Source organism: Loxodonta africana, chromosome 1 (assembly GCF_030014295.1).
Source record: "Loxodonta africana isolate mLoxAfr1 chromosome 1, mLoxAfr1.hap2, whole genome shotgun sequence".
Lineage (NCBI taxonomy): Eukaryota > Metazoa > Chordata > Mammalia > Proboscidea > Elephantidae > Loxodonta > Loxodonta africana.
In genome coordinates this window covers 38,013,818-38,030,243 of record NC_087342.1, presented here as the reverse complement: position 1 = coordinate 38,030,243, position 16,426 = coordinate 38,013,818, and the positions used below count along the sequence as shown (strand labels likewise).

The following is a 16,426-nucleotide window of genomic DNA, read 5'->3' as shown; positions in this document are numbered from 1 at the left end:
GGTGGTGGGAGTCTCCTCTGCGCTCCAGTTTCGCGCGCTGTGCTTGCTGCTGCTGGGCTTCGGTGGTCCATCATTCCGAGTTTTCTGTCTGTACACAGGAACTCGCCCTGAAATTCTGGTTCCTGAGGAGGTTCCCATGTGTATCTGGGCCTCTCAGAGCCTTCATAGGGCCTTCGAGCCCCGCCCTGTCCGCGCATCGAGGAGTCGGCGATCGACTGCCGGGCGCATCGACGCGGTCGGTGCTCGAGTGGGCAGAAGTACAGAAGCTGTCTGCGCTTGTGTGGGCGGAAGTGCGGACGCCTTCAGCGTTCGTGTGGGCGGAAATGAGGCGGTGGCCGGGAGAACTGCGGGGCTGCCAGAGCCCAGCTGGGCCTCTGGTTTACTGGGCGTAGCGGGGACCGGCCCGGTAACGGCCGCTGTTCTGCAGGTACGTTTGAGCGCATGGCCTTCGGAGGATGGCAGTTCGGTGCTGAGGGCGAGTCAAAGTAGGGGAAGGCGGAGGGGCGGTCGGCGCCCCTGGGGTGGCCTCCGCCCACCAGGCTCCCGCCCTTCTCGCCTCAGAGGAGGCGGGTGGGGGCTGAGCTGAGCCTCTTGACGCATCCTCTCTCTCCGTCAGCGTTTGACTGTGGTGAGGCAGGCGCGGCCCTCCGCCCTGTCCCCACCTGCGCCTTTCCCTTTGGCACCTGGCAGGGTCTTCAGACGTTCCCTACCCTCCACTCCCAACTCTCAGTCGTTAGCTTCCCGAAAGTAAATCTGCAGGAGATTGAGGCTGGTTGTAGTTAGCCTCATTGTTTTTAATAACCACTCCCCCTACCCCAACTGATGGCGCAGTGGTTAAAAAAGATCGGTTCCTAACCAAAAAGTCAGCAGTTTAAATCCACCACGCGCTCCTTGGGAACCCTGCGGGGCAGTTCTGCTCTGTCCTATGGGGTCGCTAAGAGTTGGAATCGACTGGACGGCAAAGGGTTTTCTCTCCAACTGATTCCTTACCATTTCTTGTCACTGAGCAGTAGGTGAGGTTAAGTGGTGGTTTGCTCTTGATCTCAGAAACTGAACGTTAAAATACTTCTGAGAATTTACTGGTGAAAAGTGAACGTAAGACGTGTTTTGCTTAGGTATACATCAGTTTAAAGCTATACCGAGCACTTAATAGGGGCTTCTCACTGTTCGAAGCGTTTTACACGTATTATTAACTGATTTAATTCCCACAACAGCTCCAAGGAATAGATGTTGTTGTATTATCCCAATTTTACAGATGGGGAAACGGCAGCTCGGAGTGGTTAAATTACTAGCCTGAAGTGACAGAGGGCTGTGCTTGCTACGCAGACCCTGCAGTGAGGCTCTAGAGCCTGCACACCTAACCGCTGTGTTACTCTTTAAGCCTGGGGATGCTTCACCTGCTATCTAAAGGTTTTGTGAATACACACTTTTCTTAGTTCCAAGAACCTGGTCTTTATGTGGAAATAAGCTGTCTTTAATTGCTAAAAGTCAGTTATCCTAATAAGTATCGGAAACTTGTTTAAATTTGGTATCTTGTGAATCTGTGAGTAGACTTACAACCCACCACTAAGGAAAACTTTAAAAAATATTTTTAAAGTCAGTCACACCTTAATTAAATCATTTGGGTGTGCTGAAAAGCCGTGGAGGCGCAGTGGTTAAGAGCTACAGCTGCTAACCAAAAGATCGACTTCCACCAGCTCCAGTCCACCAGCTGGTCCTTGGAAGCCCTATGGGACTCTGTCCTTCAGGGTCCCTAGGAGTTGGAATTGACTCCACGGCAGTGCGTTTCGTTTTAATGTTTTTTTTATATTGAAAAACTAGTTGTGTGGATCCGTTTCCCAAAGCGTAATACTTTGTAAATGTTACTGTAATTCTGGCCCAGACTTTGTGCAGCTGACTTCTGTAATGACGAAAGAACTGAAAGCCCGGAGCTTCCAAGGATGAGCTCATGTATTGAAAGTTGTTCATTTCAAGAGTGGTACTAGAGGATGATGTGTGCTTAGTACTTAAGTGTTCTCTTCTGTTTGGCTAAGTAGAAACATAGTAATTTTAAGCAGAGAAGCAGAAGATTCTCCCAGTGAAACCCGAACTCCTAGAAGTTTCAGAAAAGGATTTTTTCTTGTTTAGCATTTAATTTTCTGTACTGAGTATCATTTCTAAAAGGTGATTATTAAACTAATAGGTTAAATTTCATTCGTTCAACAAATATCTGAGAGCCCAGTGTGTGTGAATCTTCTGGGAAATGAAATTGGTCCTCGAAAACATATACAAAGGCAGTTTTCTTCTAATAAAGAGCTTTTGAAGTTTTTAACGTCGGACTGGCAGGATTAAGAACATAAAAAATGGTAGTTACACAATTAGTCTTTTAGTTATTTTTCACCTATTCTCCAGCTTGTTCATGTTCACCTAGCAGGGTTTTTAGTGCAGCACCTACCACATCCTAGCTGCTTAAATGTTTGTTGTTTGGGTGAGTTTTAGGCCACTGTTGAATAGAGAGGACTTTGAAATTTAATGGAATGGGAAATAAGGTTGACCACCCTGCTAAGTAGTATGCTAGAATGTCCGCTGTTTTCAGACCCTGGGGAATATATTCATGGACCCCTCCCCTCCCCAACTGCTTGCTGAAGTTGTTGTATCATAGTGTTCAGTTTTAATCATATGAAACATAATATGGTTGTTCGTTTAAAGAATTATTATCGATACAAAGACACAGACTTAAAAAAGTTAATTGTAGAGAAATTATGAATCTTGAGACTGTGGACATCCCCATATGCATCCTTGGACCTCAGTTGGAAAAATACTGAGCCAAAAGGTATTTTGGCTTAGAAGTCTAGAGAACCACTCCCTGCTCTTTGCACTTCTCTGGCCTGCTTTGTAGCATTAGCCGAGGTCTTAGCCTCTTCCTTTTTCTAGTATTCAGAGAATACATAAAACTAGATTATTTCTAAGAATTCTTCCTGCTTTGAAATTTTCCAGCTCAGTGAACCCTGTAACCGTTTAGCACTTATCCCTGTATTGTCTTAGGGGCTGTAATTATTTACTTGGTGCTTATGTATCTGCTGTTGAATAGGAAAATTAATAACAGACATCTTTGATTTGATTTTAAGGTTTTCTTATTTACAAAACCAAGTATTAGCCATAAAAAGCCTGACCCAAACTGCAAGAGCCTGCCAGAAGCTGCTGTACAGCAGTGTAAATTTATCTTATCCTGTCAGAAAGGATAGCTGTCACGCCATTACTTCCTAATTTAAATCTCAAAAAATCTCATGGCTGCAGGCAGATGGAGGGCCAAATTATTAGCAACCGTGCTAGAAGTCCCTGATATCAGTCGATCTCAGTAAAAGGGGGAAGGCAGAGTTCAATCGATCACGTAAAGATCAGTCAATTGTTGATTTAGATTTCTCTCTGCTCTTCTCTTTATAAGCCTCATTGTACCTAGTTTCTTCCAGCCGTTTTCTTTTTCTGGTCTCCCTATATGCGTATAGAATAACTGCTCAGAATAAACCTTACGTTCAAGGTTCGGTGAGTTTTGATTATTTTTAACACTGCCATAAGGCTGAGCTTGTCTGGGACAGGGATTGTTGCGAGTCACTTTTGTATCTCTCCATCTTAGCATATGTTTGACACGCACATTAGGAATGGCATAATATTAGTGTGAATTCAGAAGGGGGATTTTTGCCCTCTCAAGCAGCTAAGAACTAAACTCTAATATCGTGTATAATACAGCAGGAATTCAGAAAAGGGAAGGCTCTGTTTGAGTTAGAGCCTTGGGGAAGGCTTCAGTGGACAGGTAAGACTTTGATGGAAATGGCTCTGCAGAGAGAAGGCATGTGAGCATTGCTTGGGTGGCACAGCACAAGCCAAGGCCCAGAGGCTGATATGTTAGTGCGTTTTCGGTTGTGGAGTGTCTTGAAGATCAAGGACAGAAGCTTGGAAATGATTTATTAAGCAATAAGCAGCTATTGTAAATCAGATTTTCTTCTGGAAAATTGTATTAGGCTTCCTCAGAAGCTTCACGAACATTTTTTAACTTAATCCTGTAGGTAGCATTTAAGATTGGGGCTGGACCTTACTGTTTGCTTTGTTTTTGTTTTTGGGTTTGGTAATTGTTTCTACTTAATATTTTCCCCTTATAGTAAAGCTTGCTGCTAATAGTGGAAAGAACACTGGACTTGGGGACTTAGGAAACCTGGATTTTAGTTTGTCAGAATGTAAGCTGCACAAAGCCAGGAATCTCAAGCACCTAAAGGAGTCCCTGACACATAGTAAATATTCAGCAATAGCTATGCCGTGTTGAATGAGTTCTCCCTTTGCTACTTCTAGCTGTGTTGCTTTTGGCAAGACTGTGCCTTACTTTCATCTGTAAGCTTTGATGAATTTTTTAAGGTCTCTTCCAGTTACAAAGATTTGTGATTTTGGAGAGTAGCGTAACTTTTCTTGTATGGTAATATTACTGAAAAACAAAACAAGACAAAAAACTAGAAATTTTTAGTTTTGGTTTAATTTTAATGAAAGCCCTATGTGACTGGCATGATGCATGTCAGGGCCTCACAGGAATCACAGTTCCTGCCAGATGGTTCATTTCAAGAGACTATAAGTAGAGGGACTGCTTGCTGAGTTATGGGCAAGGCTAAGGAGCAAGCTAGGGACAGTGAGGTGCAAAGAGAAACTGACAACAACTGTGGGGGTAGAAGGAGAAAGTGCAGCCTCAAGAAGAGGAGTGGACAGTGCTCTGCCACAGATAAGGCAGTGAGATGGGGGCCAGACTGAACCACCCTAATCTTGAGGCTGCTATACTTCTGAAATCCAAAGCTCAGACTTCCTGCTCTTTGATTACAGTCTCTTTCACTCAGTGATTTCCACTACACCTGCTCTTTGACTTAGTCACTAGTTCCCTGATCTTCAGAGTGTGCTCAGGAAGATCATTGCCCTTTTGTAGTGTCTGGCTGGCAAACTCAGTGCTAGATGATCTCAGCTCTCACCTTTGATGCTTGGACTGGGTTACCAAGACTTGCTGGAGAAAATCATAGTGATCTAGATCCGTTGTTGTCTGCCGTCAAGTCAGTTTGAGCCTTTAGGATAGAGTAGAACTGCCCCATAGGGTTTCTTAGGCTGAAATCTTCAGGTCTCTTTTCCCATGGAGCTGCTGGTGGGTTTGATCTGCTACGTTTTGGTTAGCAGCTGAGTGTTTAACCATTGAGTCACTAGGGCTCCTGATCCACATCTGTGCCCCTGTAAACCCACCGTCACGAGTCTCTACTGGGGTATGACTCTTCAATGCTTACTCTTGTTCTCTGCAAAAAAATCTTTTAAGATTTTTCAGTCTTCTCAAACCTCTCATCCTATCAGGTTATTTTTTTTTGAGAAATGCGAGGTGCCTGAGGAGAGGCCCTTCACTCTTCCTGGCAGTCGCTCTCCTCCCGAAGTGCAGTGGGGAGCTCAAGCCCACCCCAGGCTGATCTCTGGATCCGATCCACCGCAGCTTCTGCGGGACTTCACTCAGTAGTTTATCTCTGGTCTTTCCTGTATCTTTAACCTCCCTACTACAGGCTCCTTCCTGTCAGCACTTAACATGCTTAGACAACTGCAATAAAGCAAAACAGAAAAACAACAGCAATACAAAAAGACAATCCTCCTTTGATTTCACATTTCTCTGTTAAAATTCTTTGATTCTTTGAAAGAGTTCTTTATGCTTAACTTCTGCTCACTCCTTACCCCACTACTGTCTGGTTTCTGGATCCGTCACCCTAGTGAATGCCAAGGTCACCAGTGGCCTCCTCCTCCTCACAGAATCTCTTCATGTACTTTTCCCCAGCATTGTGCCTGGGATCTGGGGAGTGCTTAATAAATATTTTTGTGACCGAACAAAATCTGAGAGTATTTCTTTGTTCAGAATCCTAGTTTTATTTATATCCCTGTGTTTTTCTAAGGAATTGGAGTCCGACGCTGTCATCTTCTAAGGTGTTGAGTGACTAGTCTGTATATCCCAAATCTTCTTGATGGACTAAACAAGATAGAAATGAATTTTATTAGATAATGATTTTGTCATTCTTGTTTAGGTAATGTGTCTTCCTGAAAACAAACTGAACTTTTTTATCTGAAAAACTAGGATTTCCTAAAATTAATTCCTATCAAGAATTACTGTGTTGTCTATCCATGTAGGTCTAATAAAGAGCGAGTGGTAGGGGCATAGGGTACAGTTGGGAATAGATTGATGAATGCATAATGTCATGCTTTTATATGAAAATACTGTTTTAGATACCTGTCTTTCCTCCTTCCCTTAAGTAGTATATCTTTGAAGTTTTTGTTTTTTGGAGGGGAGGAGGTGGGTTTACACTGGCCTACCCCATTTGTGATAGGCCATCAGTGACCAGTGACAGGAAAAAGAGGATTTTTATATCCACATCTTTTGCCTTTCAGTGGTGGTCATGGTAATTGTCCTATCAGAAGAGACAGCATGTTGAAGCAGAAGATTTTATGTAATTTTATAGTTTCCAGGGAAAGAGGGAAAAGATTTCTAAGTAAGATGGACTTCAGTAGATAAATATTTGGGGAGAAAGTGCTTGTTACTTTTAAGAGAATAGTGAGGTAATTATTTTTAGGTAACAGACTCTGGATGGTTTGCATAGAGCCATGTTGCTATGCTTTTTCCCTATGATACTGTCTTGTTTCCAGTATTGCTTCTTGGTGTTAAAAAATAAAGCACAAAGAAATCAAAACATATAGGTATTCTGTATGCATATAGGGAGACCATTCAGATTCTAAAAACAAAAGAGCAAATGGCTCACTATAGGCTAGTTACAATGATGCTTTTAAAGAGGGAGTAGGATAGAAAATCAACTACAGTATTGACTAATCTATACGTGATTGATTAAACCATCTTCCTGCCCCCCCGCCCCCCCCCCACTTTTACTGAGATCAGCTGGCATCAGGTTACTAAGTGGTTTCTTGCCTGGCTGCTCCAACCCCACCCCCCCCATTAATTTGCACAAATCTTAATGAATACAAGTTTCCTTGGTGGCAAAGTGCTTAAAGTCTATTGACTTAGCATTAAAAAAAAGGTCTTTGGGAAATCTGGCTATTTATGTATTTGTAATCACTAGATTTTCTTATAGTTAAATTTGAGGGAGCACACAGCCTTTTTCATTAAATCATGAGGTAATGGGTTTGTTATTGACCGCATGCCTCAACCAGAAAAGACAAGTTAACAGTGCTGCAAAGTAGCAGTTTTGAGTGAAAAGCAAGTTAATATTTTTACAGTTTTTGGGTCAGACTTTTACAGTTAATTTTTGACTCATGGGTAAGAGAAACCATTTGAAATCAAAGACATTTTTTATTTTATTTCACAATCTCTCTTATCTTGATTATTCTTTGATTAGAATCTTTGATCAACTAAGTGTTGTTGAGGCACCATCTAGGTTCTTCGGGTCTCAGTAATCATAGCTGCTGCTTTATGAGATAGCTTTTGTGAAACATGTTATTTCTGTTGGTATCTTAGCAGCTTCTCTTTGGTGTACCTCCAGTTGGAAGGAGATCATTTGTTTTACCTTAGATGGCCGCTTGTGAGCCTTTAAGACCGCAGGCTCCAAGTTATTAGTAGCTTAATAATAGTATAAAGGATCAGAATGAGAATGCATAAGCCAGTGGTCTGAAACGGGAGCATATGGAGCCTACATTGCATCTCTAGCATGAACTTTTGCTGAAACTATACCTTGATGTACTTCTGCTTGAGATCATTAATATATAGATAATGATTTTCTTTTACCAGAGCACAAACTCTTCTTTGGGAAGCAGGTAAATGATTAAGGGATAATCTATTTTGTAGCGCCATTATTTTTATCTGTGCTGCTTCAGTAGAGAGAGAATGTAGCATTACCTAAGTTATTAACATTGCTGTCTAATTCTAAGGAGCCCTGGTGGTACAGTGGTTAAGAGCTCAGCTGCTAACCAAGAGGTCAGCATTTCGAATCCACCAGCTGCTCATTAGAAATCCTTTAGGGCAGTTCTCCTCTGTCCTATAGAGTCTCTATGCCAGTATGTTCTGTCAGTAAGCTTGTATGAGTTAGGATACTTATACCCAAGTAGAATAAAATGTATACTTAAATTATACATAACAATAGTAACTCAGAGAAAGCAGCTGTTTTTATTTAAATCAAAATTATTAAACTAGTGTAGCTTTGCCAAAGATTTATCTAAATTATGTGAACTTCAGTTTTTTTTTAACGTTTCTGGCTTAGTTTCTATAATGCCTTTTTAAAAATTTTTAAGCATTTGAGGTTTACTTCCCATAATTTTTGGTACTTTTTGGAATGCTCAATTTATAAGTGCTTATTTATCTCTAAACCAATCAGAATAAAACTCCTTGAAGGGCTACTCTAATTTAATAATACCATCTGGAGGTAGAAAATTTTTACATATCTAAAATCATATTTTATGCTTGTTTTAAAGAATATCCTGCAGAAGAAATTTTTAGAATTTTTTTTGTGGCTTCGCTACACCAATCAAAATAAGCAATACATCTCCCCCCCAACTTGTAAAAAAAAATTTTAATTGTGCTTTAAGTGAAAGTTTACAAATCAAGTCAGTCTCTCATACAAAAATTTAGATACGCCTTGCTATATACTCCTAGTTGCTCTCCCCCTAATGAAACAGCACTCTCCTTCTCTCTACCTGTATTTCTGTGTCCATTCAGCCAGCTTCTGACCCCCTCTGCCTTCTCAACTCCCCTCCAGACGGGAGCTGCCCACATAGTCTCATGTGTCTACATGATCCAAGAAGCTCACTCCTCACCAGTATCATTTTCTGTCTTATATTCCAATTCCTGTCTGAAGAGTTGGCTTTGGGAATGGTTCCTGTCTTGGGCTAACAGAAGGTCTGGGGACCATGCCCCCGGGCTCCTTCTAGTCTCAGTCAGACCATTAAATCTGGTCTTTTTACAAGAATTTTGAGGTCTGCATCCTGCTGCTCTCCTGCTCCTTCAGGGATTCTCTGTTGCGTTCCTTGTCAGAACAGTCATCTGTTGTAGTTGGGCACCATCTAGTTCTTCTGGTCTCAGGCTGATGTAGTCTCTAATTTATGTGGCCGTTTCTGTCTCTTGGGCTCATAATTACCTTGTGTCTTTGGTGTTCTTCATTCTCCTTTGCTCCAGGTGGATTGAGACCAATTGATGCATCTTCGATGGCTGCTTGCTAGCATTTAAGATCCCAGATGCCACTCTCCAAAGTGGGATGTAGAATGTTTTCTTAATAGATTTTATTATACCAATTGACTTATATGTCCCCTGAAACCATGGTCCCCAAACCCCCACCCCTGCTACGCTGGCTTTCGAAGCATTCGTTTTATTCAGGAACATCTCCCGCCTTTTTAATGTACTTTTCAAATGAATCAATTTATATCATAAAGTTTTTAAAGTGGCTACTGAAGGCCCAAATCATTCTTAGTGAAATTATACTATTTAGAAATATAGGTGCAAGAAATGGGAATGAGAGAACACATAGGAAGCAGTTTTTTCCTGGAAGACAGGAACTAAGACTTTAATGACCCCATGAAAGCTGCCAGTGGTCAGTATTGGCTCCTATCGTGATGACGGGTGGAAAAACCAGACAGAACACTCCCTGAATTAAAGCCAAGCTCTCCAGACAAAAATGAGGTAGAAGGAGAACCTCATCCCACAGCAAAGTTTGTCCTAGTGGATGTCACGCCAGCTTGAACAGGGCTGTATGCCTATGTTCTTATCCTGTGAGTCTCTCTTTTTTTTTTTTTAATTCTCTTTTTTATGATAATCAACAACAGCGCAATACTGTTAAGCAGCACAAAACAAAGCAAATGGGAATTCAGTTCCTTAAAGTAGCTATTGCAACTCCCAAGTTGTCTTTGGTAAGGTTGACTCATTTCAACAGATAAAAGCAAAACAACCCCCCACCAAAAAAAAAAAGAAAAAAAATCCAGGTTCTGGGTACATAACTTTAAACATATTAACTTGCCAGAGTCTTGATAGATTCCGAGATGGAGGAGTCCCTTTGGACCCGGCTGAACCTATTTTAAAAACTACCTGAGGCTTCTGTCGGATCCAGTCCAACTTTCTTTTTTGGACCTGGTCCTGTTTCTCTTGGTCCTAGTTCAAGGAGAAAACCTGTTGCTGTCGAGTTGATTTCAACTCAGCGACCCTGTAAGACAGAGTAGAACTGTCCCATAGGGTTTCCAAGGAGCACCTGGTGGGTTCGAACTGCAGACCTTTTGGTTAGCAGCCGTAGCACTTAACCACTATGTCACCAGGGTTTCCAGTTCAAGGAGAGAATTCAAATAAAGCAAGTGGGAAGCAATAACAGAATCTGGGTACCAAACAAGTTCCCCAGAGTGAGAATAAAAGACAAAGCAGATGGGGACCCAGTTCCCCAAAGTGGCCACTCAAAACTCAAATCATCCTTGGTATAGTCAGCTGACTTCCACAAAACATGCGGTTCCAGAATTAGAACAGAACAAGCCCTAAGACGACTATCTGGAACCTGAGGTCTTCATTTAATGGATCTCTGAAGGCACAGAGATTTGCACACCTTACCCCAAATTGAGCAAAAGGGTGAATTATCAAGGAAAAGATGTGCAAAACTGCTCAGACATAAATGCAGAGAGTTCAACACAAAAACAGTGGAACTGGAGCCTGGGAGAGATTTACCAAGTTCGTGGGTTGTGAAGTGGGCACAAAAGGCCCTCATGTGCACCATCACTTCTCTCTCACTAGCAGTGAGGGGTCCTTGGTGATCTTCTGCAGGTCCAGTGTCTGACACCAAAACTGTTAAATAAATAAAGCACAAAGAAATTAAAACAGGGTTTATTGAAGCAGTTATCCTGTATGTGTATAGGGAGAAAATTCTGATTCTAAAAACAAAAACAAAAAACGAATGACTCAGTGTAGTCTAGTTGCAGTGAAACTTATAAAGAGAAGAGGTGGAAGTAGGATAGAAAATCAGCAATTGACTAATCTTAACAGCGATTGGGAAACCCTGGTGGTGTAGTGGTTAAGAGCTACAGCAGCTAACCAAGAGGGTGGCAGTTTGAATCTGCCAGGTGTTCCTTGGAAACTCTATGGGGGAGCTCTGCACTGTCCTATAGGGTCGCTATGAGTCAGAATGGACTCGACGGCAGTGGGAGTGGGTTTAACAGTGATTGAACGCCCCCCCCCCCTTTGCTGAGATCAGCTGGCATCAGGTTACTAGGTGGTTTCTGGCCTGGCAAGGCCCCCCCCATTCATTTGCATAAATCTTAATAAATACAAGTTTCCAGAGTGACAGAGTACTTAAAGTTTATTGTTTTTTAGCATTAAAAAGATGTCTCTGGAAAACCTGGCTATTTATGTATTTGTAATCACTAGGCTCTACGTAGTTAAGTTTGAAGGTGCACACAGCCTTTTTCATTATATCATGAGAAAATGCATTTGTTATTGACCATGTGTTTTAAGCCTGGAAGCACAAGTTAACAGTGCTGCAAAGTAAATTAGCAGTTCTTGGTGAAAAATAAGTTAATAGTTTTGGGGTCAGGCTTTTATTGTTAATTTTGGACTCGTGGGTAAGAGAAACCACTTTAAATCAAAGTAAGGTGTCTAATTTTGTTTCACACTGGTTATCTCATTTATATTCTGTTCCCTTAATCCTTTACCTCCAAACATTGTAGCAGCAGCGAAAGGCGGCTTTTCCGTTAGAAAACATTCTGTGGTAATAGCCTAGATGTCCATCAACAGATGAATGAATAAACAACAGGTGGTACTGTGATGGTTAAGGTTGTGCGTCAACATGGCTGGGTCACGATGCTCAGTGGTTTGGCGGTTATGATGTAGTTTGCCAGCTCTATAATGATGTAATCACCTCCGTGATGAAATATGATATAATGTAATCACCTCCATGATGAAATCTGTTATGAGCAGCCAGTCAGCTGAAAGGGAGTTTCCTTGGGGTGTGGCTGGCATCAGATATTAATATACTTTCGGGCAAAGCTTGCTGGCTTTTGCTCACTCTGGATCCTGCAGCTGGCTCCTTTTTGTCTGAACTCTGGTTCTTGGGACTTGAGCCAGCAGCTGACCTGTTGATCTTGTGATTCATCAGCCTTCACAGCCTGTGAACCAGAGGCCTGCTGTCTGACCTGGCAATCTTGAGTTCACCAGCCCCTGCCGCTATGTGCGTCAGGAGAAGCCTCCAGCCTGACCCACGGCTGTGGGACTTCTAGCCTCTACCAGTGCTGAAACCATTTCCTTGATACGAATCTCTCTCTCTGTATATGTATATGCTTTACTGGTTTTGCTTCTCTAGAGGACCCAGCCTAAGACTGGTACATAAAGATAAATAAAGTTCTGATGCATGCCATAGTGTAGCTGAACCTTGAAAACATTATGCTGAGTGAAATAAGTCAGTCAAAGGACAAATATTGTATGATCCCATTTATAGGAAATATACAGAATAAAACCAAAACCAAACCTGTTGCTGTCGAGTCGATTCTGACTCGTAGCAATGCTTTAGTACAGAGTAGAACTGCCCCATAGAGTTTCCAAGGAGCGCATGGTGGATTTGAACTGCCAGCCTTTTGGTGAACAGCTGTAGCATTTAACCACTAGCCACCAGGCTTTCCATATACAGACTAGGCAGATGCAAAAAGATTAAAGTTTACCAGTGGTTACCAGCGGCAGGTGGGAGGGAGGGGAAAGGAAGACACAACATTTAGGAGACAGTGAGTTTCCGTTAAGGGTGATGGAAAAATTCGGGAATGGTTGATGGTGATGGTAGAACAATATGAACATATTTAATTCCACTGAACTGTACATGTGAAGATTGTTGAAACGGCAGATGTTTTGGTACCTGTATACTTACCAAACACACAGACACAAATGGACATTTGCAAAAAAGAGTAATAATAACAATTACAAAAAATCAAGTGCTGTTTATCAGTTATATTTTTTATATCATTGGATTTTTTCCAAGAGAATTAAGATATAAGTACCTATGCTTATATTTGAAAACATAGGTAATATATTTCAATCATATCTTATTTGTAGAGGTACGAGTTCTAAGGAGGGAGCCAGGAAAGCAGGAAGGCATTGTCTCTGATCTGTTCAGTCTTTCCTCTGCAAATTTCCCTTCTGAGAACCTGTCAGTGTGCTTACTTAGGGCCTCTTACCAGGCCTTGAGGAGGAGCCCTGGTGGTGCAGCGGTTTAAACACTTGGATGCTAACTGAAAGGTCAGCAATTCAGACTCAACCAGCTCCTCCACAGGAGACAGATGTGGCAGTCTGCTTCTGAAAAGATTACAGCCTTGGAAACCCCATGGGGCAGTTCTAGTTCTACCCTGTCTGTCCTGTGAGTTGGAATCGACTTGATGGCAACAGGTTTAGTTTTTTTTTGACCAGACTTTGACCTTGTACAGTTTGGATCCCATGGATTCTTTCACATTTGTGCATGATTGTATTTTTGCTAACCGTAATTTTGAGATGGACTAGGAGAAAGATGAGACTGGTCCTGCACCTGTGGCATGGGAGGTAAAGTATGTGGCAGTGCTGGCCTAACCTGGCCCTGTTTCAATCAGAGTGGTGTCTGAGTTTATGTAGAATTGAGTGAAGTACCTTAAATGACTCTTCTCTCAATCCCTTTCCCCAGTATCTCTGGGAGATCCCTTTGGCTCCAACCTTGGGATAGCTTGAGTAGGGCTCAAACCAAAAAAACACCAAACCCACTGCTGTTGAGTTGACTCTGACTCATAGCGACCCTATAGGACAGAGTAGAACTGCCCCATAGAGTTTCCAAGGAGCGCGAATTTGAACTGCCGACCTCTTGGTTAGCAGCCGTAGCACTTAACCACTACACCACCAGGGTTTCCTGAGTAGGGCTCAGGGAAACCAAAAAACCAGACCAAACCCATTGCCATCGAGTCAATTCCAACTCACAGTGACCCTATAGTACAGAGCAGAACTGCTGCATGGTGTTTCACAAGGAGCAGCTGGTGGATTCGAGTTGTTGACCTTTTGGCGAGCAACCCTGATGCGCTTCTAAAGTGTGATTCTGTTATTGGGCGACCTTAGGGTCTAGTTCAGTATAGTTTCATTCTTTAAACTTTGCAGCCAAATGATTTCTCTGAGGTCCCCTGGTCCAAATTGGCTCTAGACCGGATAAGGCTACCCAGTGCTTTCAAACTCTAATATGCATACAAATTATGAAAATGCAGATTCTCATATAAGGTCCCTATGAGTTGGCAACAGGTTTGGTTTTCTTTTCCATGTAGTTGGTGTGGGCTGGGGTCTGATATCCTGGCTTCTGGTTTGCTCCTTTTTGAATAGAATTAAGGTGGACGGGGGACATTTGGGAGATTATTTATTTATTTTGATTTTGGGGGGGATAGCTTTCAGTCTTCTGTGGCCTCATATGTCAAGAAAATAGTACTTTAACACCATGAGACTTTTCTTGGCCTGTTTAGTGCAGATTCTCCAAGTCATTAGTGAATCAGTACTTCACTTTTCCAGTTCCTGGCCTTATCCTGTCAGCATAGCCTCTAGGGATATAACAGGATAAGATACCTTATCTCTCATTTTGTACAGATCTCTTGGCTGTTATTCAAGTCAGCAAAATTCTTCTTTATTAAATAGTTAAAAAAAAAATACGGCTCTAAAACTACTTTTGTAATCACATTTAAAATTAAAAAAAAAATTACTGCTACTATGGTAGTTAATTTTTCTATGTATTTTAGGCTGAAGTTCTGTAGGAAATAATAATTTACTGTCTTTTGTCCAACCAGTAAATATTTTGGGAAATTAACATTGTACCAAAAGAAATATGGGAAAATTATAAAATTAAATCTTTCTGACCTCTTTTGCAAAAACATCTTAAATTCATTTTACTGTGTTTCATTAAAGGGAAAAAGGCAAACAGGCAAAAGTAATGCACATCTATAAAGAAAATATGTTTAATTACACATTATAAACTTTAAAAAGCATGGCCTTTATTTTACTTAAATAAAATGTTTAGTAATTTTCTCCTTTGACATGTGATGGATAGGAGGTTAATTGATGCTAAATGGATGCCTTGTTAATCCTTCATCAACTGCTAATTGGTGGTGGGGCATACAGGACTGCAAAAGGCCTGGGCCAGCTTGTTTTCTCAGGGAGGTTTATGGAGCCCCCTCTCTCCCTTTCTCTGAACCACACACACCTCTGCTTTTCCTCCCTCTGTCTGCCTCTGTCTCCTTTTCTGTCTCTCTTTCAGTCTCTCTGTTTCTCTTTCTCTATTTCACTCGCTCCATGCTTTACCCCCCCTTTCCTTTCTGTCTGTCCGCTCAGTCTCCCAGCCCCCTTCCCCTCTCCGTGGCAGAGTGACAGCTTGTAGAGGTTGCGTGCAAGGGAGTCCAGCCAGTGCTGTGTGGTCTGGGTGTGTGGTCTTCAGCCCAGCTGAGAGGCTGTGAACGGGATGGAGGAGAGAGAGCATTACTGTTTACTTTATTTCGGATGCCTGAGTTGTGCCCAGAGTTTCTCTCACGCTTGACTCCCTGTTAGCAGCTGTGTGCAAGTCCGGACCGTGCCCTGATGATCCTCACCTTGGGCCCCTTCCCACAGCATCTGCCTGTGTAGTCCCTCATGGCGCAGAAATGCCAAGGGTGTTGGTGGGTACTGTGACTGCATTGCTTTCATTGTTGAGATATACGGCCTTGAAGAGGTTCTTTTGAGATAGAGTTAGAAAAGCAAAGCAGAAATTTTAAGATAGTGATAAAGTTGATGTGTTTTTAAAATGGGAAAGCAGGTATACAGAGTTTGGATCAAATTAATCCAGGTCTTTTCATGTAAAAGAATCTGGGAGTTATAGGACATCCTGTCATTTTTAACAGTTTTAGTAAAATTAACCAATTTAAGCTGACAGTTGACCCCTTGACCTTTTTTGAGTCTACATTGATTTTGGCATGCCTTTCTACTGTAGTGACTATGTTTTCAGCAGTGATATTGGTTTGTTTCAACATAAAGATTTAACAAATTGAGACAATGAAACTGTTTTTGTGGAATAGTGTAAATTTAGGACAGTATCTTTTTTTCTAATTCTTTTGTTATAAATAGATTAGTAATATTTTCTTGATATTTTCCTCCCTCATTTGTGAACATTCTTGTTGAAATGTTGAAGTATTTTGTTATTTAAATAAATATGTGTAGAATCTTCATATCACTCAGAATTTTGCATTGTTTAGCTTATTCCCTTTGATAGGGATCTTCCTGACAGTCCTGAAGGAATGGAGTTGCTGTTGTTGATTCATCACAGAGGACAAGAAGTTCTAGGCCCCTGCATTTTCCAGAGGGGTTTATATATGTAAACTATTGTTGTATTGCTGCTTTTTAAATATTTTTAACCTTGAGTTTCAATAATTAGAGCCTTCTCTCCACTCCTTCCTGTACCCTAGTCCTGGCCAAGGT

General features: G+C 41.7%; 1 protein-coding gene across 12 annotated transcripts in view; it reads left to right on the top strand.

The window, feature by feature from the left end:
- Nucleotides 1-315: 315 nt before the first annotated feature.
- The window catches only part of EXOC2 (exocyst complex component 2), a 330,347-nt gene continuing 314,236 nt past the window's right edge, over nt 316-16,426 (top strand). For 9 of the 12 annotated variants that reach the window (XM_064279792.1, XM_064279793.1, XM_064279791.1 and 6 more), the window contains exon 1: nt 318-427. The gene's annotated coding sequence lies outside the window, so the exon portion shown is untranslated. Of the gene's footprint in view, nt 428-16,426 lie in introns of all 12 variants that reach the window. The other 3 variants (XM_064279802.1, XM_064279801.1, XM_064279798.1) reach the window with 1 other exon arrangement.